At 39.3% G+C, this 25,710-nt stretch overlaps 1 protein-coding gene and 1 non-coding gene across 2 annotated transcripts in view; both read left to right on the plus strand.

The window, feature by feature from the left end:
• The window catches only part of LRMDA (leucine rich melanocyte differentiation associated), a 1,104,744-nt gene that overhangs the window by 880,326 nt on the left and 198,708 nt on the right, over positions 1-25,710 (plus strand). The gene's annotated exons all lie outside the window — the stretch shown is intronic.
• LOC114883500 lies at positions 21,070-21,172 on the plus strand. The gene has a single exon (XR_003790597.1). It is a non-coding gene; the product is annotated as a U6 spliceosomal RNA (small nuclear RNA).

Here is a 25,710-nt window from a genome sequence, read left to right on the forward strand (position 1 = left end):
GCTGTCTTAAGGTGTTAGCAAAGATGATGGAAGTGATATTACACTACTCTACTCCCTACAGGGGAATTTTAAAAAAACCTAACCAATAACTAACTGAAAAACAAGAAGGGATATTGTTGTTGATCAGGAACTATGTAGACTTTGTGCAAGATGGATGAGATAGTATGGAAGAGACCTTCTTTAAAATGTAGGACCAGCTTCAGGTGTTTGTTAAGCACAGGGAGCCACTGGGGAACCTCATAGCAGCCAACAAGGTAAGCCTTCTCCATGGGTAGTCACGTGGGTCAACCCATCCGTATGCCTGTCCCCATCCTTACTTCAGGCATCACTCAACAGAGCTATCTTTAAGCCAGAGTAGTAAGTATGAGTGACTGGAAGAGTGAAGTAAGATGGCAAGAGTTGGTAGAAATGTAATAGTCATAATAAATGGGAATGGACCAAATCAAAAGGCAGAGTACTCCCAGACTTGGTAAAAAAAAAAAAAAAAAAAAGGAAACATAAAATAAAATGCTTTTTATTTTTTTTGAAAGATTTATTTATTATTTATTTATTTAATTTATTTTTGGCTGCGTTGGGTCCTGGTTGTGGCATGTGGGATCTTCGTTGAGGCATGCGGGATCTTTCATTGTGGTGCGCGGGCTCTTCCTTGTGGTGCATGGGCTTCTCTCTAGTGTGGTGCGCAGGCTCCAGAGCGCATGGGCTCTGTAGTTTGCGGCACGCGGGCTCTAGTTGAGGCGCGGCACGCAAGCTCAGTAGTTGCGGCACACGAGCTTAGTTGCCCACGGCACGTGGGATCTTAGTTCCCTGACCGGGGATCAAACCTGCATCCCCTGCATTGTAAGGTGGATTCTTTACCACTGGACCACCAGGGAGGTCTCAATAAAATGCTTTTTAAAAAGATATTTACAATAAAATGACATAGGAAGCTTGAAAAATACAGGGATTACGGGGGGGGGGGGGGCAGCAACTTGATACATGCTAAAAACCCAGGAATAGCAATGCTAATATCACACAAAAAAAGGCTCAAGATGATTACTGAAATGATGAGGAGGAATATTTTATATAATTAAGAAGATATAATGGGAAGCTATAACAATCATGAATCTCAATGCATATAACAACAAAGCTTTGAAATACATGAGGCAGCAACTTCTAGAAATACTATAGGTAAAACTGACAGCCACAGTCACACGTGACATCTTAAGCGTATCTCCCATAGAAAATTACAAGTAAGTGACCAGAGATTTCACAATATGTATATTTTGTTAAACAACAAACAAAATGGACATGCTTTTTTTTTAAAAAGAAATATATGGAATAGTCACAAAAGCTATCCAGAAACTGAGTCATAAATGAAACTGTAGGGCGATGTCTTTTACAAATGTGAGTAGAATAATCTTTAGTGAGAAATTAACAATAAAATTAACAATAAAACAATGAAATGTAATAAAAAAGTACTTGCCTAGTGACCAAGTAGGATTTATCTTAAAATTGAAAGGATAGTTTACTATTAGAATTTATCAATAAACTTGTCATATTGGAATATTAAAAGGAAAAATATGTAAGATAATGGTAATAGATACAAAAGAAAGGAAAGAAGAAAAAGAAAGGGAGAGAGGGAGGGAGGAAAGGGAGAGAGAGAGAAAGAGAAAAAGAGGGAAGAAAAGGAAGGAAGGGAGGGAGAAAGAAAGAAAGCAATGAATTTAATAACCTTTTTTGCTCACATCTCTTAGCAAACAAGGAATAGGTGGGAACTTCCCTAACTTGATAAAGATTATCTGTCCAAAACCTACGACAATCTGCAGAGAGAAGAATAAAGGATTAAAAATGTTCTCATTAAACTCCCTGAACAGGCAAGTAAGGAATATTCTATATCCCCTTGGAGATGCTAGCCAAAGCAATAAGATGTACTACAACAACAACAAAAGCAAAAAAGAGAGCAATAAAAGTAGCAGTAAATACAGCATTATTTGCAGTCAATATGATTTACATCACTTTTCTGTAACAGACCAGATGTTAAATATTTTAGGATTTACAAGGCAGAAGATATTTGTCACAACTACTTAGCTCTGCCTTTACAGAATATAACATGAGAGTACTAAGGCCCATCATATTGGTAATGGGAAAAAATGTAAATGTGCTTAATTCACGTATTTAAAATACTTTCAGACTGGATCATAAGGCAAAACCCAATTCTCTGTGTTATATAGAGAAACAAACAAATTGAGTCAGAAAAGCTGAAATAGAAGGCTGGAGCAAAAAGAAAACAGGGGTTACAGTCTAAATATCACAAGGTAGAATTCAAGAAGAAGAGCCTTACATAAGACAGAGAAGTCATTTAGTGGAACAAGACAGTAGTCTATTATGTTCACTGACTCTGTGGGTCAAGAATTCCAAGAGAGGACAGTGGGAATGACTTATCTCTGCTCTGTAATATCTGGCGCCTCCACAGAAGACTTGAAGCCTGGGAGCTAAAATCATCTGAAATCTTAGGTACTCACTTGCTCAGTGGTTGATGATGGCTGTTGGCTGGGAGCCTGAGTTCTCCTTGTGGTCTTCCTTTGTAGCCTAGTTAGGCCTAGAAACACCTTAGTGTAGTGGCTGAGTTACAAGGGCAAAAGAAATTCTGAGAGAGTAAGAGTCAGGCAAAAGCCATATCATCTTTTTATGATCTATGTCTTAAAAGTTATGTAGCGTTACTTTAGCTACATTCTGTTCATCAGAATAGTCACAAAAACGCTGCTCAAGTTTAAGTGAAGAAAAAATAGATTCTGCCTCTCGATGGGGAGTGGCAAAGTTCTAGAAGAGCTTGTGGGACCCAAAATATTGCTCTGCCCATTTTTGTCAAGTGCAGTCTTCCACAGTAATGTATTTGTTCATAAACAAAATTTCAATGAATTCCAGGGAGTAGAGGTAGTACAAAAAACTCTGGTCACAATGTAATAAAACTATAAATTAATAACAAAATCAGATTGCAAAAAGCCAGATATGATGGTGAAACCATTATCTATCAGAACCTATGAGATAGATCTAAGGCCATTCTCAGTAGAAAACAGCTTTAAGTACAGGTATTAGTTTTTTAAAAAAGGGAAAAATTGTAAAAGATAAAGTAAGCATCTGACTCAAACACTCAGCTAAATAAAATTAAAGAAAGTGAAGGAATGGATTAGTAAAGCTAATGAACAGTAATAAATACAGTAATAATACTGTAATAAAACAAACTGTATAATGAATAAAACAAAAGATAAGTTTTAGAAAAACTAAATCACTAACATAATCAAGGAAAATTTTAAAGAATGAAAATATACATTTGCTTTTGCGTAGGTAAAAAATTAAAAGCCACAGAAAGAAGAGAAAATTAAAAGAATCATAAGAACTAACTTTGTTCAATTCTGTGCAAATATATGAAAATCTAGATCAAGTGGTTAATTTTCTAGAGAAATATAATTCCCCAAAACTGACTCCAGAAGAGGTAGAAAAGTGAAACAGATTGATTTCCATAGGAAAAATTAAAATTTTAAGGACCTATCACCACGCCCACAAAAGCACTAAGTCTAGGTACTTTTATGAGGAAATTTTATCAAACATCACAAGAGAAGAAATTCAGTAGTACTCTGTCAAGTATTTAACAACTGGGTCTCTGTGAACACACACACACAACACATGCAAAACAAACACCTCTCCCCCCACCATGTGTGGTGTTTGCCAGTTTCTGTGGCGTGAATATTTCCACCATGACTGATTTCAAGCTACATACGTGATGTTACTTCATGTGGACTTGGGAAGAGATGTACACAGTCTGTTCTTGTGAGTCATTGCAAGCTGGCTCCTGTACACCACAGTGATGATTCCAAATCTATTTAAACTGCTCCAGAGCACAGATAAATAAGTACTTCCAAATTCTTTTTATAAACAGCATAAAACCTTTATAGAAAAATCAATACGAATTACAGAGAAAATAGCTACTTTTCATCTGGATTTTGAGTATAGGTGCAAAAAATCCTAAATAAAATAATTATGAAAAACATCCTGCAGCATAAGCAGAAGAGTAAAATATTACGACCAATTAAGACGTATTCTAAGTATGCAATGAAGTCTCAATATTAGGATATCCATTTGTTTAATCTTTTTAATAGAGCTAAAGAAGAAAGCCATAATTCTATAAGACCTGAAAGGGCTTTGGCCAAATTCAATAACCATTCTTGATTAAAAGTATACAAAAATAGATGTATACTTCCTAAGCATGATAAATCGCGTCCATCTCAGTCCAAAAGCCAACATCAAACTTAGTGCGCAAACATTAAGAGGTATTCTTATTAAAGTAAGGACAAGATAAGATATCTGTAACCACCACTATTATATAATATTTTACTGGGAATGGTAGCCAATGCAATAGACAGGAGAAGGAAACTATAGGCATGAGAATGGAAAGCATATGGCAAAACTGTCATGTTTACAGATGATTTTATTTGCTTTGACAATTGGAAACTCAAGAGAACCAACTGAAGGACTAACAAGAGAATTCAGTAATAAAGTAAGATATAAGACTAATATACAGAAATCACTAGCCTTTTTTTTTTTTTACATCCACTCTTCCCACCCCACAACTCCTTCTCTCTCAGCTCCTCCCCCTCCAGCTCCTTCTCCAGGACCCACAGCTGCCTTTTAACATCAAAATGGAAACCAATTAGAAAGTACTTTTAAGATTCCAATTACAAAAGCAACATAAAAGACAATAAATTGAGAATATTATAATGTACATGAACAGAAGTGTAATATCTTCGTAAAAAAACTTTAAAACTCTCTAGAAAGACATACAAAAAGTCTTGAAGATATGAAGAGACATACCATATCCTTTTATAAGAAACCTCAAGGCCATAAATATGTCAGTGACCTCTTTGTTAAAATATAAATTCATTATGAAGCTTCATAACAACCAAAGATTTTTTTTCTTTTTAAGCTAGAAAAAAATGAATCTCAAATTAAGATTGGAAAATAAGCGAAAGTAATATCAGGGATCATTTAGAAAAATAATTGTAGTAAGAGGAAGTTAGATATCATATTACAAAACCTCAATAATTAAATCAATGTGGTCCTGGTATGCAAATCACTGAACAGACTAATAGAATAGAATCGGAAGTCTAGAACTACTCAATTATATGTGGGGATTCAGTATATGATAAAGTTGTATCTTAAACTACCGGAGAAAGATAGACTATTCCATATATGTTCTTGGGGCAAATGAGTAGGTATTCTGAAAAAAAAAATAAGTTTGGATTCATAACCCATACCTTACACCAGGATAGATTACAGATGAATTAAATTTTTAAATGGAAAAGAAAAAGAAACCATGAAAGTTCTAAAAGAAAATAGTGAACTCAGAATTCAGAAGCCCTAATTTAAAAAACAGAAATTGAAAAATGTAATCTTATTAAAAATACTCTTGACTTTATTTTTTTTAATCTATTACACATTTTTTAAAAAAGACTTTTGACTTAAGCAAAGTCAAAAGACAATGAACTTTGAAAATGTTTGGAAATCATATCACAATGATAGATTATATATATTTCTAATATATGAAGAGTTTCTGAAAATTTGTTTTCAAGTGATAAACAACCCAGTATAAAAATAGGTTTTTCTTAGAGGAAAACATAGGCAGAACACTCTATGACATAAATCACAGCAATATCCTTTTTGACCCACCTCCTAGAGAAATGGAAATGAAAACAAAAATAAACAAATGGGACCTAATGAAACTTAAAAGCTTTTGCACAGCAAAGGAAACCATAAACAAGACCAAAAGACAACCCTCAGAATGGGAGAAAATATTTGCAAATGAAGCAACTGACAAAGAATTAATCTCCAAAATTTACAAGCAGCCCGTGCAGCTCAATGACAAAAAAACAAACAATCCAATCCAGAAATGGGCAGAAGACCTAAATAGACATTTCTCCAAAGAAGATATACAGATAGCCAACAAACACATGAAAGAATGCTCAACATCATTAATCATTAGAGAAATGCAAATCAAAACTACAATGAGATATCATCTCACAGCGGTCAGAATGGCCATCATCAAAAAATCTAGAAACAATAAATGCTGGAGAGGGTGTGGAGAAAAGGGAACACTCTTGCACTGTTGGTGGGAATGTAAATTGATACAGCCACTATGGAGAACAGTATGGAGGTTCCTTAAAAAACTAAAAATAGAATTACCATACGACCCAGCAACCCAGCAATATATACTGGGCATATACCCTGAGAAAACCATAATTTAAAAAGAGTCATGTACCAAAATGTTCATTGCAGCTCTATTTACAATAGCCAGGACATGGAAGCAACCTAAGCGTCCATCAACAGATGAATGGATAAAGAAGATGTGGCACATATATACAGTGGAATATTACTCAGCCATAAAAAGAAACGAAATTGAGCTATTTGTAGTGAGGTGGATGGACCTAGAGTCTGTCATACAGAGTGAAGTAAGTCAGAAAGAGAAAAACAAATACCGTATGCTAACACATATATATGGAATATAAGAAAAAAAAAGGTCATGAAGAACCTAGGGGTAAGACGGGAATAAAGACACAGACCTACTAGAGAATGGACGTGAGGATATGGGGAGGGGGAAGGGTAAGCTGTGACAAAGTGAGAGAGTGGCATGGACATATATACACTACCAAACGTAAAATAGATAACTAGTGGGAAGCAGCCGCATAGCACAGGGAGATCAGCTCGGTGGTTTGTGACCACCTAGAGGGGTGAGATAGGGAGGGTGGGAGGGAGGGAAACGCAAGAGGGAAGAGATATGGGAACATATGTATATGTATAACCAATTCACTTTGTTATGGAGCAGAAACTAACACATCACTGTAAAGCAATTATACTCCAATAAAGATGTTAAAAAAAAAATAGGTCAGTAATGGCATGCCCAGAAATACTTGCATACGATTAAGTGAAATATATGCAGTTGTATTTATCGTAGAGTAGATGTGCTAGCTAAACATTGAAAATAGCCAACTATCTATCGACTGAGAAATGGTAAATAAATTATGGTATGTCCAATATGGACTATTATGTAGCTCTGTCAAAAGAATTAGGAAGCTCCTTGGAAAATTATATGCAAGTCTGTGCAGTTATTTATCATTAAGAGCATAAAGTGAGGTGCTCAGCAATATGCAAAGCATAGTACTATTTATGCATCAAAGGTGGAACAATAAGAATCTATGTCTGTAAAAAGACTGAAAGACAGATGACAGTAGTGACCCCCTATGGACGGGGAGGCATGATGAGGAACGTGGGAAGACCGGGTGGGAGACAGACTGTTCACTAGGCACATATATTTACTTTAAAATTTTTAACTATATTCAAAAAATAAATTGAATTTAAAGACTAAAATAGAATCTGTAGAGCCTCTAACCGAACAGTTACACATGTCTTAGGGGAAGTATGCAGAATGATGTTCATTGCAGTGGTTTTCTGGTAGTAAAATAATACCAAGAGAAATTATATTCCCATCAGAAATGGAATGGTAGAAGTATGGTAAATATGATACTGAATACTGTGGGGAGTGGGTTTTTTTTGGGGGGGTAAGCGGGCCTCTCACCGTTGTGGCCTCTCCCGTTGCGGAGCACAGGCTCTGGACGCGCAGGTTCAACGGCCATGACTCACGGGCCCAGCCGCTCCGCAGCATGTGGGATCTTCCCGGACCGGGGCACGAACCCGTGTCCCCTGCATCGGCAGGCAGACTCTCAACCGCTGTGCCACCAGGGAAGCCCATGTGAGGAGTGTTTTTAAAAATTAAGGTAAATAAGATACTAAAGCAGAATGCTCTCCAAGATATATTTTTGAGCAAAAATCAATGTGTGTACAAAACATTTGTACACTATGATGGAATTTATGTATTTAAAAGCACAAAATCACACACACATACACTCAAACACATACATGTGTGTAAATGCATAGAAGCAGTTTTGGAAGGATGGACAGAAAACCCCTGACAGTAGTTACTTCTACAATTTGGGGGAGATCCAAATCGGAGTGGCAGAAGAGTAGAAGATCAGCAAGACTAGCTTTTTCAGTATCTGAATTTTTATGAAAATGTGCTAATATTTTACTCATGTAAAATAATGAAATAAATATAATAATAACAACAGTAGTAATAATAAAATTCCAAAGAGGGTAGAAAATTTGGGTAATCTGTAAGCATTTTGGAGACTGAAACTTTATTTCCCCAAGGCCAGTGATAAAGAAATAGTTTCTTTGACAATGTCCCTTTTCTTCAAATGTAAATAATCTAGTGCTGAGAATCCATACTAAACTATCTGTACTCTGTCACTGTTGGGGAATGGGCTATTCATATGAATTAAATTTTCAGGTAAATAAAGAGATGTAGAGAAAAAACTAAAGAGGTCCAGGCATCTTGCATGGCTTACTGATTTACTGAGAATAGGAAGGGCGATGTCTGCATTAAAAGAGCTTCTATTTATTGAGTGATTTCTTTAGAGCCAGGCACTGTGCTGGTATTTTACATGTGTTTGTGGTCTCATTTAATCATGGGAATATCTCCTAAAGCTGGATATTATCCCCATTTTATATATGAGGAAATTGAAGCTTAGAGAGATATTGTGTAGCTTACCCAACGTCCCAGTGCAAATAAGTGTCCTTCATGAGATTGAAAACCAGGTCTGACCCTGAAGCCTGTGTTTTTTCTTCTGTTCCATACTGCCCCCCGCCAATAAAATACACTTAAGAGAATAACTACACTGAATATATTTTAATCTGTTTCTTGATGATTCAAGAAAGCACTTGTGACTTTTTCAGTATTGCAGGTATCCTGCAATGATGAGCACCAATTATCAGAGTACTAGTGAAGTATGAAAATGATGGTTAATTGGAGATATCCAGTTGAAAGAAAGCAGAGCGATACTGTATTTACAGAATGTAGTGCTTTTAGTACAGATAAATAAAGGTGCAACACAATCACTGGTGTGATCTTTGCATAGCCCCTTTGTTATTATGGACCTGCATATTCTGAAAGTCTTTATCCCCTATATACTGATTCATGTGTTCTGTCATTTTCAGCACTTATGTTAGACCTTGTTTCGATGTTTGCAGTCCTGTAAATATTGTTTAGATACGTGATGCAATTTTTCCCCTGTTGGAATCTCATAGCAAAAGATCTGAACTAACGCAAGCAGAGTTTAGGTGTACTGCGCCAGTGGCTTCGTAGATGACCTGTTTGGTTACAGGTTATAAATGCCATTTAAAGAAAGCAGGAGATGGCTCCTGAGTGTCTAGTAAACTTCAACAACCACCTGAGAGATACCTCTGTGTGACCGCATAAAATGGAAATAAAGAATGGCACAGAACCCATTGACTATGCACTTTCTCACCTGCTGAGAGCAAAACGCAATCCAATGCAATTTTAGTACTTACATGCCTCTGAGGAAAATAGATCCCTAAAAATCTCCAAGTGCAGCACTGGAAAAATTCCTTAAATTTGGGCTATGCTTGATATTATAAAACCTAAGGAACCTTAGATTTTCTCCTTGAGTGAAATGGACTGGTAATTTTGTTTTGTTATATTATCCACCAAACATAATGATAATGGGTCACATGTAATTTAGGAAAAAATTAAGCCTAATAAGAAAAATCTCTAATAAATACTAACAGCATCTTATTGGTATTTCATTGGTCTAACCCTCCTATTAACATTTGTTTTTACATATTAAATGGTCTGTAATATGTTGGAAATGAAGAGGACAGTAAAAATTCAAATAAGCAATTTTATAATATACACGTTACAAATGTTTGCATGCCTCTTCCCTCAGGCCGGTACTAGGAGGGATGGTACATAAAAGGGAGTGGTACTAGGATATAACAGGAGATTCTTGATTTTAGATGTGTTGAGCAGTAAAAATGCTCACTGTAGGGGCTGGACCCCGTCATTAACCAGGAATGCAACCCTTTCGATGAAAACCAGAATTCAGCCCTGAGGAAAGGATACAATTAATTATTTCCTCAAATCAGGCTTCTTCTGAGCTACTGGAGGAGGGTGGAGGAGCTTAGGGAACCTCTGGTACCCAAGCAGAAAGGTGGGGTGGGTCCCATATATTGTTAGCTACCCATCACAGACAATGTGGTAGGGTGGTGTAGGACTAAGGGAATGTATACAGGAAGCTCTCCTTATTAGATAGATATGTGCTTCTCAAGCCTACGTAAGAATCTCCTAGGGAACGTCCATAAGGTAAAGATGCTTGAACACCTTCTTTCAGGGATTCTGATTCAGTGAGCCTGGGGTGATATCCTGACTTCTGTTATTTTTAATGAGCTCTGATGATTCCTCTACACATAGCAATTGGAGGACCACTGCATTGATACTGAACAGGAGTCTCTTTTTGCGAGTCCTCTCAGCCATGAGGTTTAAGAGAGTAGGGACTATTTCCAAACCCTGCTGGCTAGTGGTGTGGCAGCCACAAATGTCTTATCATGTCAGGCCCTCAGTGGTTAATGAGAAGGACTAGGCAGCCTACGGGAGACTAAGGAGGATTTGCTGTTCAAGGCACTGTACTTTGTGCAGAAATGGCACGGGTCCCTGTCCTTAAGAAACTTATAATTTAGGTGGAGATAGCAGACAAAATGCAGCGAAGTGTTACAAGTGCTGTGAAACTGGGGGACACTAAGTGCTTGGTTATTAGGTGGAGGGTGGCGTAAGTCAACGTAAGGCTTGAACGAAGGGCTGGCAGTGGATACAGAGAAGAAGTCTTCAGAGGAATGGTGCTGAGAAGTTTGAGTACGAGGGTGGTATCCACTGGCAGGTTGTAAGTGGTGAGTAGGAGGGACGAGCATGAGACGACTCCCAGGTTTTTGGCCTGAGTACTTTTGTGGAAGGTGGAGCCATTTCTGAGGAATGGCATTTGGGAGGAACAGATTCAAGGGAACGTGTTGAATGTGAGATGTCTGTGCCTGCCAGTGGAGATGCTCTAAATCATGGGTCAGCAAACTTTTGCTATAAAGGGCCAGAGAGTAAGTGTTTTAGGCTTTGGCGGCCAGATGGTCTTTGCCGTGACTACTCAGCTCTGTCTGTCATCGTAGCATGACAGTATTTGTAGGCAATAAGTAACCAAACAGGGATGGCTGTGTTCCAATAAAACTATGTTTACTAAAGCAAGTGGCAGGCCAGACTTGGCCCATGGGCTGTAGCTTTAAGTGTAAGTGTGAATAGCAGATACAGATAAGAGACGTATTGACTCCTGTATGTCTCTGTACATAGTGTCTTTCTCTGTAGCCGTAGAATCTCACCTAATCTATACACACACTGCATTTCATGGTTATTTTGAACAAAGAATTTTCAAAATATACAAAAATTGCTCAATGATTATCTAAAAAAAATGACATTTGGAAATGTGAATTAAAACTGTAAAATAATACAAGGAAAAATATTAAAAGCAGCACAGAAAAACGACAAATATCATACAAGGGAATCCCCATAAGGTTAACAGCTGATCTTCCAGCAGAAACTCTGCAAGCCAGAAGGGACTGGCAGGACATATTTAAAGTGATATGGTAAAGGGAAAAACCTACAACCAAGATTACTTTACCCAGCAAGGATCTCATTCAGATTCGACAGAGAAATTAAAACCTTTACAGGTAAGCAAAGCTAAGAGAATTCAGCACAACGAAACCAGCTTTACAACAAATGCTAAAGGAACTTCTCTAGGCAGGAAACACAAGAAAAGGAAAAGACCTACAATAACAAACCCAAAACAATTAAGAAAATGGTAATAGGAACATACATATCAATAATTGCCTAAATGTAAATGGATTAATGTTCCCACCAAAAGACATAGCCTGGCTGAATGGATACAAACGCAAGACCCGTATATATGCTGCCTACAAGAGACCCACTTCAGACCTAGGGACACATACAGACTGAAAGTGAGGGGATGGAAAAAGATATTCCATGCAAACAGCAATCAAAAGAAACCTGGAGGAGCAATTCTCATATCAGACAAAGTAGACTTTAAGATAAAGACTATTCCAAGAGACAAAGAAGGACACTACATAATGATCAAGGGATCAATCCAAGAAGAAGATATAACAATTGTAAATATTGATGCACCCAACACAGGAACACCTCAATACTTAAGGCAAATGCTAACAGCCATAAAATGGGAAATCGGCAGTAACACAATCATCGTAGGGGACTTTAACACCCCACTTTCACCAATGGACAGATCATCCAAAATGAAAATAAAGAAGGAAACACAACCTTTAAATGATACATTAAACAAGATGGACTTATTGACATTTATAGGACATTCCATCCAAAAACAACAGAATACACATTCTTCTCAAGTGCTCATGGAACATTCTCCAGGATAGATCATATCTTGGGTCACAAATCAAGCCTTGGTAAATTTAAGAAAATTGAAATCATATCAAGTATCTTTTCCAACCACAACGCTATGAGACTACATATCAATAACAGGAAAAAATCTGTACAAAATGCAAAGTCATGGAGGCTAAACAATACACTAGTAAATAACCAAGAGATCACTGAAGAAATCAAAGTGGGAATCAAAAAAATACCTAGAAACAAATGACAGTGAAAACACGTAAACCCAAAACCTATGGGAGCAAAAGCAGTTCTAAGAGGGAGGTTTATAGCTATACAAGCCTACTTCAAGAAACAAGAAACATCTCAAATAAACAACCTAATCTTACACCTAAAGCAACTGGAGAAAGAAGAACAAAAAAACCCCCAAAGTTAGCAGAAGGAAAGAAATCATAAAGATCAGATCAGAAATAAAGGAAAAAGAAATGAAGGAAACGATAGCAAAGATCAATGAAACTAAAAGCTGGTTCTTTGAGAAGATAAACAAAAATTTCTAAACCATTAGCCACACTCATCAAGGAAAAAAGGGAGAAGACTCAAATCAATAGAATTAGAAATGAAAAAGGAGAAGTAACAACTGACACTACAGAAATACAGAGGCTCATGAGGGATTACTACAAGCAACTACATGCCAATAAAATGGACAACCTAGAAGAAATGGACAAATTCTTAGAAAAGCACAACCTTCCGAGACTGAAGCAGGAAGAAATAGAAAATATAAACAGACCAATACAAGCACTGAAATTCAGACTGTGATTAAAAATCATCCAGAAAACAAAAGCCCAAGACCAGATGGCTTCACAGGAGAAGTGTATGAAACATTTAGAGAAGAGCTAACATCTATCCTTCTCAAACTTTTCCAACATATAGCAGAGGGAGGGACACTCGTAAACTCATTCTACGAGGCCACCATCTCCCTGATACCAAAACCAGACAAAGATGTCACAAAGAAAGAAAACTACAGGCCAATATCACTGATGAAGATAGATGCAGAAATCCTCAACAAAATACTAGCAAACAGAATCCAACAGCACATTAAACGGATCATACACCATGATCAAGTGGGGTTTATCTCAGGAATGCAAGGATTCTTCAATATACGCAAATCAATCAATGTGATACAACATATTAACAAACTGAAGGAGAAAAACCATACGATCATCTCAATAGATACAGAAAAAGCTTTTGACATAATTCAACACCCATTTAGGATAAAAACCCTCAAGAAACTAGGCATAGAGGGAACTTACCTCAACATAATAAAGGCCATATATGGCAAACCCACAGCCAACATCATTCTCAATGGTGAAAAACTGAAACCATTTCCTCTAAGATCAGGAACAAGACAAGGTTGCCCACTCTCACCACTGTTATTCAACATAGTTTTGGAAGTCTTAGCCACAGCAATCAGAGAAGAAAAAGAAATAAAAGTAATCCAAATCAGAAAAGAAGAAGTAAAGCTGTCACTGTTTGCAGATGACATGATACTATACATAGAGAATCCTAAAGATGCTACCAGAAAACTACTAGAGCTAATCAATGAAGCTGGTAAAGCAGCAGGATACAAAATTAATGCACAGAAATCTCTTGCATTCCTATACACTAATAATGAAAAATCTGAAAGAGAAATGAAGGAAACACTCCCATTTACCATTGCAACAAAAAGAATAAAATACCTAGGAATAAACCTACCTAAGGAGACAAAAGACCTGTATGCAGAAAACTACAAGACACTGATGAAAGAAATTAAAGATGATACAAACAGATGGAGAGAGATACCATGTTCTTGGATTGGAAGAATCAACATTGTGAAAATGACTGTACTACCCAAAGCAATCTACAGATTCAATGCAATCCCTAGCAAACTACCACTGGCATTTTTCAGAGAACTAGAACCGAAAATTTCAAAATTTGTATGGAAACACAAAAGACCCCGAATAGCCAAAGCAATCTTGAGAAAGAAAAACGGAGCTGGAGGAATCAGGCTCCCAGACTTCAGAGTATACTACAAAGCTACAGTAATCAAGACAGTATGGTTCTGGCACAAAAACAGAAATATAGATCAATGGAACTGGATAGAAAGCCCAGAGATAAACCCATGCACATATGGTTACCTTAATTTTGATAAAGGAGGCAAGAATATACAATGGAGAAAAGACAGCCTCTTCAATAAGTGGTGATGGGAAAACTGGACAGCTACATGTAAAAGAAAGAAATTAGAACACTCCCTAACACCATACACAAAAATAAACTCAAAATGGATTAAAGACCTAAATGTAAGGCCAGACACTATAAAACTCTTAGAGGAAAACATAGGCAGAACACTCTATGACATACATCACAGCAAGATTCTTTTTGACCCACCTCCTAGAGAAATGGAAATAAAAAATAAAGAAATGGGCCCTAATGAAACTGAAAAGTTTTTGCACAGCAAAGGAAACCACAAACAAGACGAAAAGACAACCCTCAGAATGGGAGAAAATTTTTGCAAATGAAGCAACTGACAAAGGATTAATCTCCAAAATTTACAAGCAGTGTATGCAGCTCAATATGAAAAAAACAAACAACCCAATCCAAAAATGGGCAGAAGACCTAAACAGACATTTCTCCAAAGAAGATATACACATTGCCAACAAACACATGAAAGGGTGCTCAACATCACTAATCATTAGAGAAGTGCAAATCCAAGCTACAGTGAGGTAACATCTCACACCAGTCAGACTGGCCGTCATCAAAAAATCTACAAACAATAAATGCTGGAGAGGGTGTGGAGAAAAGGGAACCCTCTTGCACTGTTGGTGGGAATGTAAGTTGATATAGCCATTATGGAGAGCAGTATGGAGGTTCCTTAAAAAACTAAAAATAGAACTACCATACGACCCAGCAACCCCACTACTGGGCATATACGCTGAGAAAACCATAATTCAGAAAGAGTCATGGACCACATTATCCATTGCAGCTCTATTTACAATAGCCAGGACATGGAAGCAACCTAAGTGTCCATCGACAGGTGAATGGATAAAGAAGATGTGGCACATACATACCATGGAAGTTTACTCAGCCATAAAAAGAAATGAAATTGAATCATTTGTAGTGAGATGGATGAACCTAGAGTCTGTCATACATAGTGAAGTAAGTCAGAAAGCCAAAAACAAATACCGTATGCTAACACATATATATGGAATCTAAAAAAAAAAAAAAAATCGGTTCTGAAGAACCTAGGGGCAGGACAGGAATAAAGATGCAGATGTAGAGAGTGGACTTGAGGACACAGGGAGGGGGAAGGGTAAGCTGGGACGAAGTGAGAGAGTGGCATGGACATATATACACTACCAAATGTAAAATAGCTAGCTAGTGGAAAGCAGCTGCATAGCACATGGAGATCAGCTCTGTGCTTTGTGACCACCTAGAGGGGTGGGATAGGGAGGGTGGGAGGGAGACGCAAGAGGGAGGAGATGTGGGCATATATGTATATGTATAGCTGATTCACTTTGTTATAAAGCAGAAACTAACACACCATTGTAAAGCAATTATACTCCAATAAAGAAGTTAAAAAAAAAACAAACTGTAAGATACATTTTGTATTCACTGGTTCAGCAAAATTTAAGCAATCTGGCAGTACCAAGTGCTGTAAAGTTGTAGAGCAACAGAAATTCCGAAGTTATCTTGGTGGGAGTGTGAATTAGTATATCTGCTTTGGAAAACAATCTGTTATTATCTGGTGAATTTGAATATATGCAAACTCTAAGATCCAGCAATTCTGCTCCCCAAACTCTAACCCAGGAAAAGCTATTGTGTGTCCTCAAATCAATGTGAATGATATTCATAGCATTTTCTGTGGGAGGAAAACAAAACAAAATAAAGAAACAGACCAAAAAAACACCGAAAAACAAAAAAACCTTGGAAACAACCCAAATGGTTCATTAAATAAAGTTGGGTAACTTCCTACACGGATGAATATACAAAACTGGGAGAGAAGAAGCCTCTTTGAATGATTCTGTATGCTATCATTATAGAGAGTTCAAAAATGCAAATTAAAGCACTATTTTCAAAGAGTCCTTACACTTGTGGCAAAACTATGAAGAAAACTCTTGGTATTAAAAACTCAAAAATCACAGTTGCATTTACCATTGGTGGAAGGTAGAGGCAAAGAAATCTAATCAGGTAAAAACAACCCAAGAAATTTATTTATCTCTAAGCTTGGTGATGAATATACAGATATTTTTAAAGTAATTGTTGTCAATACTTTACATACGTTTTATCTCTTCCTTTGTAATGGAGCAAGCATTGGATAATAATGAATGAGACAAAACCAAACTCTTACTGACTTACCAATTTTATATTTTCAACAAGTAATTAAGGTAATTCTTCTCTAAAAAACAAATGTTAGTTTTGGGTACTGACCTTTTATCTGATTTGGTGTCTTTCCCAGTGACTGAAGGCCAGCTGGCTTCCAGTGTTTTATCTGGGCAGAAGGCAGTGGGGACCAGGGATAGCATGGAGGAGCGAGGAGTGTCAGGAGGCAGGCTCCTATAGCTGCTGTAAGGGTCATTTGAGTTCCCTAGCTTAAGGAGAACAAGCATCGTCTTTGGCCTAGCGTAGAATGTGGTCAAATTCCTCCCTGTCACTCAGCAAGTGATTCCACTGCTGTCTGTATATTATTCCAGTCATCTGGGTTTGCAGGGACACTGTGTAGTGGTTTTGTGGTGTGGAAGCTGTGGCTACCTAGCTTTTTTCTTTCTTGAATATCACTTTGTAGTGTCATGATTACAAGGCTTGGAAGAAGATAGACTCTCTGTCCATTCCGAGTATAAACAGGCACTTGAGATGAAACCACCTAGTTAATTTCCCCTTGTTGCTGCAGGAGAATCTGAATCCAAACCACAGCACAACCTAGCCCCTAAATCTCTATTAAAAACTATCTTGGGTAGTCTGGCAAAGCTTTATTTAAAGTCAGCAGAGAATTATAAAGTCAAAAGTGAAAAATGGTGCAACAAGAAAGAATCAAACAAATACTAGATCCGTTAAATATAGTCAAAGGCAATTTAGTGTGTTCTGGCACCAGTCCTTATTGATGCAAAGAATGTGATGTGTCAGGGGTCGGCAAGAACATGTAGGAAATGAGGAATGAAGGATGCAGCTCCAAGCTTGACTCTGGGGCAGCCACACAGGCTGTGAAGGATGTACTGCTCTTCTTTTGTACTAGGAATTTCAGGGAGAATATTCTAATTATCCCAGTCTGGACATCTGTTCATTCCTTCTTGATGTTTTGTGTGTGTGTGTATATATATATAAATTTGAATTTTTTTCTTTCATGGGGATAAGCCAAGCCAGAGGCTGCATAACTTGGGTCAGACCAAGAAGGTAGGTATTCCTCATCAGTACTTGTTAGTATCCTAGTTTCTTTGGGGTCACCATTTTGATCTGCATTTTCATATCCCATTTCAACCTATGATTGCTTCTGCCTGATCTTCTCCAGCTCCTTTAGTCAATATTAGCTAATCTGTAACCACAGCTACCATTGTATGCAGCTGCCATGTCAAGGCACTGTGTTAGGGCGTGTATATGCATTATCTCATGAATCCCACTAAAACCCTGCAAGGGAGCTCTTTGTATCATACTGATTTTACAGATGAGACCAGCTAAGGCTCAGAGACTCAGGACTCATTTGAGCTTACACACTGAGTAACAGAAACAGGATTCACCAGGCCTGATGCCTCAGTGGGTGCTATGCTAGAAGAATTGCTTCTCTAACCTCATCAACAGTGGTGGGGGAAGACCATACCTCTAGAGAACGTAGTTGCAGTACAGGGTGGTATGAAGAATGAGACGAATGTTTGAATCCTCACCTTACCACTTGGTGGCTTTTTGACTTTGGGCAAGTTACTTAACTCCTCTGTATCTCTCTCTCTGGAAAATGGGTATAATAGTAATACCTACCTTAGTAAAGTTGTTGTGAGGATTGTATGAGTTCATATAAACAAACTGTTTCAAGGAGTTCCTGGCCCATAGTAAGTGCTATATGCATGTATGTTATTATTGTAGTTGATGACACTTCTGTTATTAGTGTCATCACTGTTGTTATTGTTCTTGTTTTTGATATGTCTTCTGGAGACAGGATGCCTTCCCGGAGAGAAATGGTATTGGCTAAAGGGGAATTGAAGGGTCAGTCCCTGTGGCAGGTCCGTGGGCTGGATGTTCTTGGGCAAGGCACTCAGTACCCTTCCAATCTTACCTTGTAGGGGGCCCTGTCCACTTTTGGTAGACCCCTTTGTCACAAATGAAGCGGCTGTGGAAGGTCAAATGAGGAAACTGGATTCCTTGCATACGCCTCTTGGGTACTTGTTCATTCAGAATCAGGTTCTGGGGCACCTGCCTTTCTTTCCCATCTACAGATTGACTCCAGGAGAAAGGGACAGAGGTTTGGAGACTTCCTTAGTTCTAGCAGGTCTTATCATATCTCAGTTGTAGATTCAGGAGGAATGATTGGTTTAATGTAAATGCTTTAGAGGATCTGAAAGAGATTAGAGAAACCTATTCCAGAGCATAAAGGCAGGACAGGAGGGAACCATTAATCTCATGGACATTCAATTCCCTAAGAAATTTGGGGGGAGTGACCAGAAACAAGCCAGGCCATATGCTGTCCATTTGCAATCCTCCAAGCTGTGGACTTTTTTTTTTTTTTTTTTTTCCGACGGATCGAGGCCAATGCCATTGCCTCATTTGGATGGTTCCTAAACTTGAAAAGGAACTGAAAGGTTGGGGCTTGCATGCAGAGTCGAAACAGATGATTTGACGAAAGTAGTCCTAACAAACACCAGGGCTCTCCTGCTTGTCAGAAACAGTCTGATGATGCCACAGTCGAAGCTTCCCAGACCGGCTTGCGTTTTGGTAAATAGGAACAATCAGGGAAGACATAGGTATGCTGTGGAGAGTTCTGAGACGTGGAGAGAACAAGTTAATTGTTCAGCCTCAACTGAGACCTTTCACTCAAGTCATTAATCACAGTGCACGGTCTGGAGCCTTGGCCCCGGAGTGCGACTCTTTAGGCTGGTCTCCCACTCCAGATGAAGGCTCATTCCAGGTGCTGGTCATTTGTGTTTCCCTCCAACTGGACTGATTTATAGACCCGGAGATGTTTCCTGGTTTTTCCAAATTCTTTTCCATTACTTTGTAATAAAGGGGACATGTGATTTCTGGTTTTGTGCAGATCCTCAGTTTTAACATCCCTAATACCAAAGATTTTTTCAATTAGTCTGTGGCCTGCCTTCTGTGACCTAGAGGGTAGAAATGCTGTTCTGTGTTTTGAGTATCAAAGTGAAGACTTTTAGAGACTCTCTTATTTCTTCCCCCCTTGGCTAGAGTTGAAGATGTGCCAGTCCTGCACGAGGCTTTGTTCCTGCATTCAACATCTCGATGCAAATTAAGACTTGGGAAACCAAAAACAGCTCACCACAGCCATTAGAGTTATCCCCATCCCACCCCAACACATATGGTTCAGGGTATAATATCAGGCCTTCCACACTTGGACCAGGTCTCCAGTGACAGCGTAAGCCAATATTGAAGACTTCACAAGAGAATCTGAGTGTCAGAGGAGGACAGTGTAATGTTGAGGCTAAACAGGGCACTGCGGAGTGTTACCTGTTTGACTGAAAGGTAAACCCAATCTGAGCTGATAAGGGGCAACAGATCCCTTGAGAGTTGTCCCAAGTGGCAGAAATGTGTCACAGGAAAGTAATTGGAAATTGATATTTGACATATCTCTGGGTTACTTTTTATTCCTGATAACACCAAAGGGTTTGGCTAAGAGTCACAAGTGACTAGTACGTGAAATCCTGCAATCCAAGGCTGGAATACGATCTCTTTGTTGAAAGCAAGCAGCTGCTTTCTGATCCTTTGTTTCCTAACTAGCGCTTAGAGCGTAGAGGCCCATGGGCTTAGTCTGGGTGAAATGAATGGTGAATATAGGCAATCCTGCCTTTCAGTACTTCTCTGACAGGAAGTCATCACTGGCAGTAGGGCACCGTCCTTAAAATTCAACTCAATTTAACAGGTACTTGTTCAAAGCGTACTATGGATTTTATATTGTGTTGTGTGCCATGGGACATACAAAATAAATATCAAATATGGCCTTTGCCCTCGAGGAATTTATAGGCTCCTGGGAAGGATGATGTGTTTATGAAACACATTTTACATGGTAAGATAAGATATCACGTGTGTGCCAAAGTGAGTAGAACCTGGAATAATTACAACAGGGATTCAGAAAAAGGAGAGTAGGGTAGACTAGAGTTGTCAGGGAAGGCTTTATGGATGAGGTGGGACAAAGACATCAATATCCCAAACCCAGAACTCGCCCTTAAAGGAACTGCAAGGAGCACAGGATCAGGTTGCCAAGAGATTATGGAGCCCCCTTTAAGTGAAAGTAAATGTGTTCAATATGAGGAGGGATAATTTAGTTCAATAAATATTTATTGAGTACATGCTTTGTGCCAACAACTGTATCTGATGAGGTAAGGAATGAATAATCCTTACGAAGAACACATGTGGGTAATTCTCAGATGCTACTTTCTCTTAACCTAGATATTTAAAGTTATTGCTGGTCTGTGTGATTCCAAAACCTGTGATTTTTACCACTTATCATTCTCTCTCTCAAAAAGACTTTCCCATGCTTGCTTCAGCAGCACATATACTGAAACTGGAACAACACAGAAAAGATTAGTGTGGCTTTTGTGCAAGGATGACATGCAAATTCATGAAGCATTCGATATTAGAAAAAAAGAAAAAAAAAGAAGATGACCTCGTCCAAGATATCTTTGGGTCGAGGAACTGAGTCTCATTTTTTCGTGTCGTGGGGGAGTGACATGTACAACTTCATAAGTTGTTTACAGTGTAAAGTGTTGCATGAATGCTGATTGTGACAGGAAGGGACACTGAGTTAGCATTTGAATAGCCCCAAATTATTGGGTTAGGGAGTATTTGGAATAGCATTTGAAAAGTCTGAACCTGACCCAAACTCATGATCATAAGCAGAGCCCAAGCTCTCTGAAGATCAAGTTTTCTTGGAATTTCCATTATTCCCCTTGACAGTTGCTTTGGAAACCCAATTAGAAGGGTCTTCCGTCATTAGCGTTTCAGATAGTCTTGCACTGGGCTCTTTGGCACTCGTGAATTTTGAACTTGGCACTACCCAGATATATAGCAAAATGAGGAAATATGTAGCAAATAGGAAATATATATAGCAAAATGAGGAAATCAATTATTTGTTCACTTCCTAAGGTACAGGTATAACTAGGCAATTGCAGTTTGGTCTGGAAAGAAAAGAAGTCAGGATGACAATGGTGGTGGCAGTGGTGGTCGTCATGGACATGGTAATCATTATTCCAAATATCCACATAATTTTTAAATAATATAACCACAGAACACTAGTAAACCCTGGAAAGAATCTGAGATATCAAGCATCGAGGCACAGAGGTGTCAGAGTTTATTTAGCTAAGCAATACCAGAAGAGGACTAGAAAATCCCCCTTTCTAGCTAGCAATCATTCTCATACCACAATGAGACCCCTGCTTTGTAACCCCTGCGTTTCTGCCATCCATGTGACTGCTTTTTGAAGCTCATTTAGGTACCAAATTTAAATGGAATTCTGAGAAAACTTTTTTTTTTTTAATTTGGAGGGACAGGCGGAAGGAAAAGCTAGAAGAAATTTGAAAACGCTCTTGATTCCTGTCATTTTCCTTAGTATTCAGCCACTCTCTTCATCTGAGAGGTTCATTCTGGCCCCCATGGGTTAGATACACACATGTGCTCGCTCACTCATCTGTATGCGTGTGTATGTATTGATATGCATTCCTCTTCATCATCTGTAGGCGTTTTACAAATAATGGCTTGTGTGTGTGTGTGTGTGTGTGTGTTTTATCATCTTATTTTTAAAATGAAAATGACATCTTCAAAATTCTTTGCAGAAATAGTTCTTTTATGGTTAAAAAAAAAAAAATTCCAGTATGTAGGCCAGGGTCATCTTTGGGTCACAAAATTCCACGGAGGGAGTTGGCATGGGGAGAGTATAAGCAGTGGCTTTGGAATTTTTGTTCTTCCACTCGGGGGCACATGGGCCAAGTTGGTCACAAAGAAGTTAAGTTAGTGGGGAGCTAGTGAAATAGTCAAATGAGAAAGGTAGAACAAGGTTGAGAGTGCAAACAAAGAAATGGCAGGATGTAGAAAGAGACAAGAGGAGGTATGGATACCCTCCCCACCTCTTCCAACGTCCTTCTCACCTGTGAGGTCATCACTGGGCTGGGGGTGGGGTTGAGAGTATAAAAGGGGCTGAAACTTTTGAGTTGGAACTTCTGTTTTTGATGAAGCTGTCTTGGGAGTTTTCTTCTTGAATAGAGCCAAGGGGATTTTGTAGAGCTAGGGACATCAGAGTGGGACTCAGAAGAGAGGAGATAGACCTTTGGAAACCTGATCTGGGTCCTAGGTTTAAGGATGAGAAAGTACTACAGGGTTTCTGTAAACCAAGGGGACAAGTCAGCAGAATCAAAATTGAGCCTAGGCTCCACTCACCAAACTCTGTGTCTGTAGCTGCATCTACCCAGCTGGATGGCTTTTTTGAAATCATCCAAAGCACTGTCTGGAACAGCGTAACCCCCGGATATGGAAATCTTAACCTTTCTTCTACTTTGTCCAGGCCTATGAGGAAAGTGCTCTTAATGTACTTTCCCTTGTCTGAGCATGGACAGTGAGGAAGCCCAGTGGCTCCCTGAGCAGACCGGCTGCAGAAACTACCCTCTCTGATGGGCAGGGGAGGCGTAAAATGGAAGTGACCAGAGGGTCATCTGTTTCACACTCTTGAGGAGGGAGCCACAAAGCCTAGGCTGTGGAGACCCAAATTTACAGAATTTTCCCACCTCCAATCTCCCTTTAGGAAGGTTACAAGTAAGCCTGGCCTTAGTGGTTCCTTCTTTCCCCATCTACAAATATGGTATCATAATTATTGTGCACATCCTTGTGCTTGGTGTCACGGGGCGTGAGGCCTCAGCTGGCTTTGAGGACCTTAGATGCCAATTGTGGAAACAGGAAAGACAAGCACAGTCATGTCAGTTGAAGTGTGTACAGAGCCTGCTTGACAACAGCTAGGGAGCCTTGACAAATCGGAGACCGCCGTCACACATGGAGAGGTGCACCCACCTTCACCTCGGTGGCTGTTTCTTCTTATTGAAGAATGAGAACAGTGAATGGCCTAAAACAAGCTAAAAGCAAATCCTTAGACTTTGTTCATTTTATGGCCACAATACTTGGTGGTATTATTGGTAAAGGCCCTGGCATTCCTTATAGGAGAAATGCCAGATATGAAGCAACTGAATGTTCATTCACCTGCTTTAAGTTCTTTCAGAAATAACCTGATTTACAGAAGAATGTGGAATCATAACTGTCAACCAAGATGTCATTGTCACTTTAGGATGTCCAGAAACAAAGGGATATTATATCCTTTGTTATTGGAGCACCACAGATGCCAGATTATGCACAGGGCCCCCTCTTGGCATTGAGTGCGTGTGAGCCTAGAGGCAACCAAGCTCTGATTTCAGAAGGGTGTTGCCTCTGGTGGTGTTCTCACCTGACTCTCTCCCTGGAGCTGGAGGAGAAAGCGTGGCCCTCCTACCTCCCCTGCATTTGGATGGAGCGGCAGACAGCAAGAGGCATGGACGTCATAGAAATGGTAGGAGGCTTGGGGTAGACTCTTCTCAGCCTCCACCTAGGGAGCTTGACAAGGGTACCATGAAAGGAGTGGAGAAATAATTCATAACTTTTGGTTTTGTCTGCACATTGACATATTCCAACAGGTGCTTGGTTCAAAACATGAATATTTGATTAATACAGAATCAGGCGTCTGGAACAGAGAGCAGTGGAATTTGGGGTTTGAGTAGGACTTAAATGTCGTTCATTTTAACCACAGCTGTCTGCATGCGCATAGTAGGCATTGGAAATATTTGTTGATTAGATTTTCTTTGATTGGAATGATGTGGTTGCTTGGTTTTGAGTCCAGATGTTTGGCATCCAGCCAGGGTTGTGTGCTCTGCGTCTGTCATCAACCTTCCAGCACGGGGATGGCTGGCAAGGGGCAGCATGGACCAGTGAGCGCAGCAGGAGGTGAGCAGCGAGTGAACACGAGAAGCTTCATCTTCTGCTCTGTGTCGCTCCCCGTCGCTCACGTTACCGCCTGAACCATCCCCCCCCATCCACTGCCAGTCCGTGGAAAAACTGTCTTCCACAAAACCGGTCCCTGGTGCCAAAAAGGTTGGGGACTGCTGCTGTAGGTGGCCTGTGGAGCTGGCTAGCTGCAGAAACTGTCCTCCACACCCCCATTTTCACCAGAGTCATGATGGCTGTATTTTATGGCAGAGAACATTGGCGCCTCAGCTAGCAGACCACAGCAGTGCTGATGACAAGGACCTGAGAAGCCACGTATTCATCCATCCCATTGATCATTGCAAAAGTGTTGAGGACAGGTCTGTTAGTTCCCAGCACTGACCTGGAAGCTGAGGAGGAAACATGAGACGACCCGTGGTAGGGGAAGTAGAAGTTTAAAAGGTTAGTGGGAATGCGAGACCTTCATTAACTCCTAGGGAACAATGACAGGACGAGTGGTTCCATTAGCGCTAATAGGGGAAAGGAAGCTATATGGTAGCGTGGATACACGGTATACTAGACCTGAGTCTGCATTTCAGATCTGCCTCATAACTCCAGCATATGGCTTTAAGCTCCAGACTCAATTCCCCGCCCTGTAAAACAAAGAGAATGTCCCAGGTTATTCTTCAGATCCACCCTTCTGTGATACTTTGATTAGGAATGTTGAGATCTTCATTTTCCCATAATTTAATGTCCCCAAAGACCTAGAACTTACTACTTTCATAGATAATCAAGTAGACTTCTAATATGCTAAGGACCCTAGGGATGAAAAGTAGCAAAAGAAGGTATAGACTATGCCCTAATGTATTGGTTAAAAGACAGCAGCAATTGAATCTGTGAAGATCCATTTTGGATAAAAATATAAAGATTTGTTATGGTTGGGAATGGAGCTCTTGTTCAGAGTGAAACAGTAGCAAGTATCACCTGTCTTCATGGATCACATCCTTGGTTCAGTTATTTATCTCAGGACTAGGAGCATCTTGTTGCCCTTGAGTTGGTCCACACACTGCCTTGATTCATCATTATTGGTATGGCAGCCTTATTCGTAGGGCCCAGAAGATATCTGCTGCCAGTGTTAAAGGTGATTTCTCTTCATCCCACCCAAGAAACATGGGCTGTATTTT

The sequence above is a fragment of the Monodon monoceros genome, unplaced genomic scaffold, assembly GCF_005190385.1.
Source record: "Monodon monoceros isolate NGI ecotype Baffin Bay Population unplaced genomic scaffold, NGI_Narwhal_1 Super_Scaffold_4, whole genome shotgun sequence".
Lineage (NCBI taxonomy): Eukaryota > Metazoa > Chordata > Mammalia > Artiodactyla > Monodontidae > Monodon > Monodon monoceros.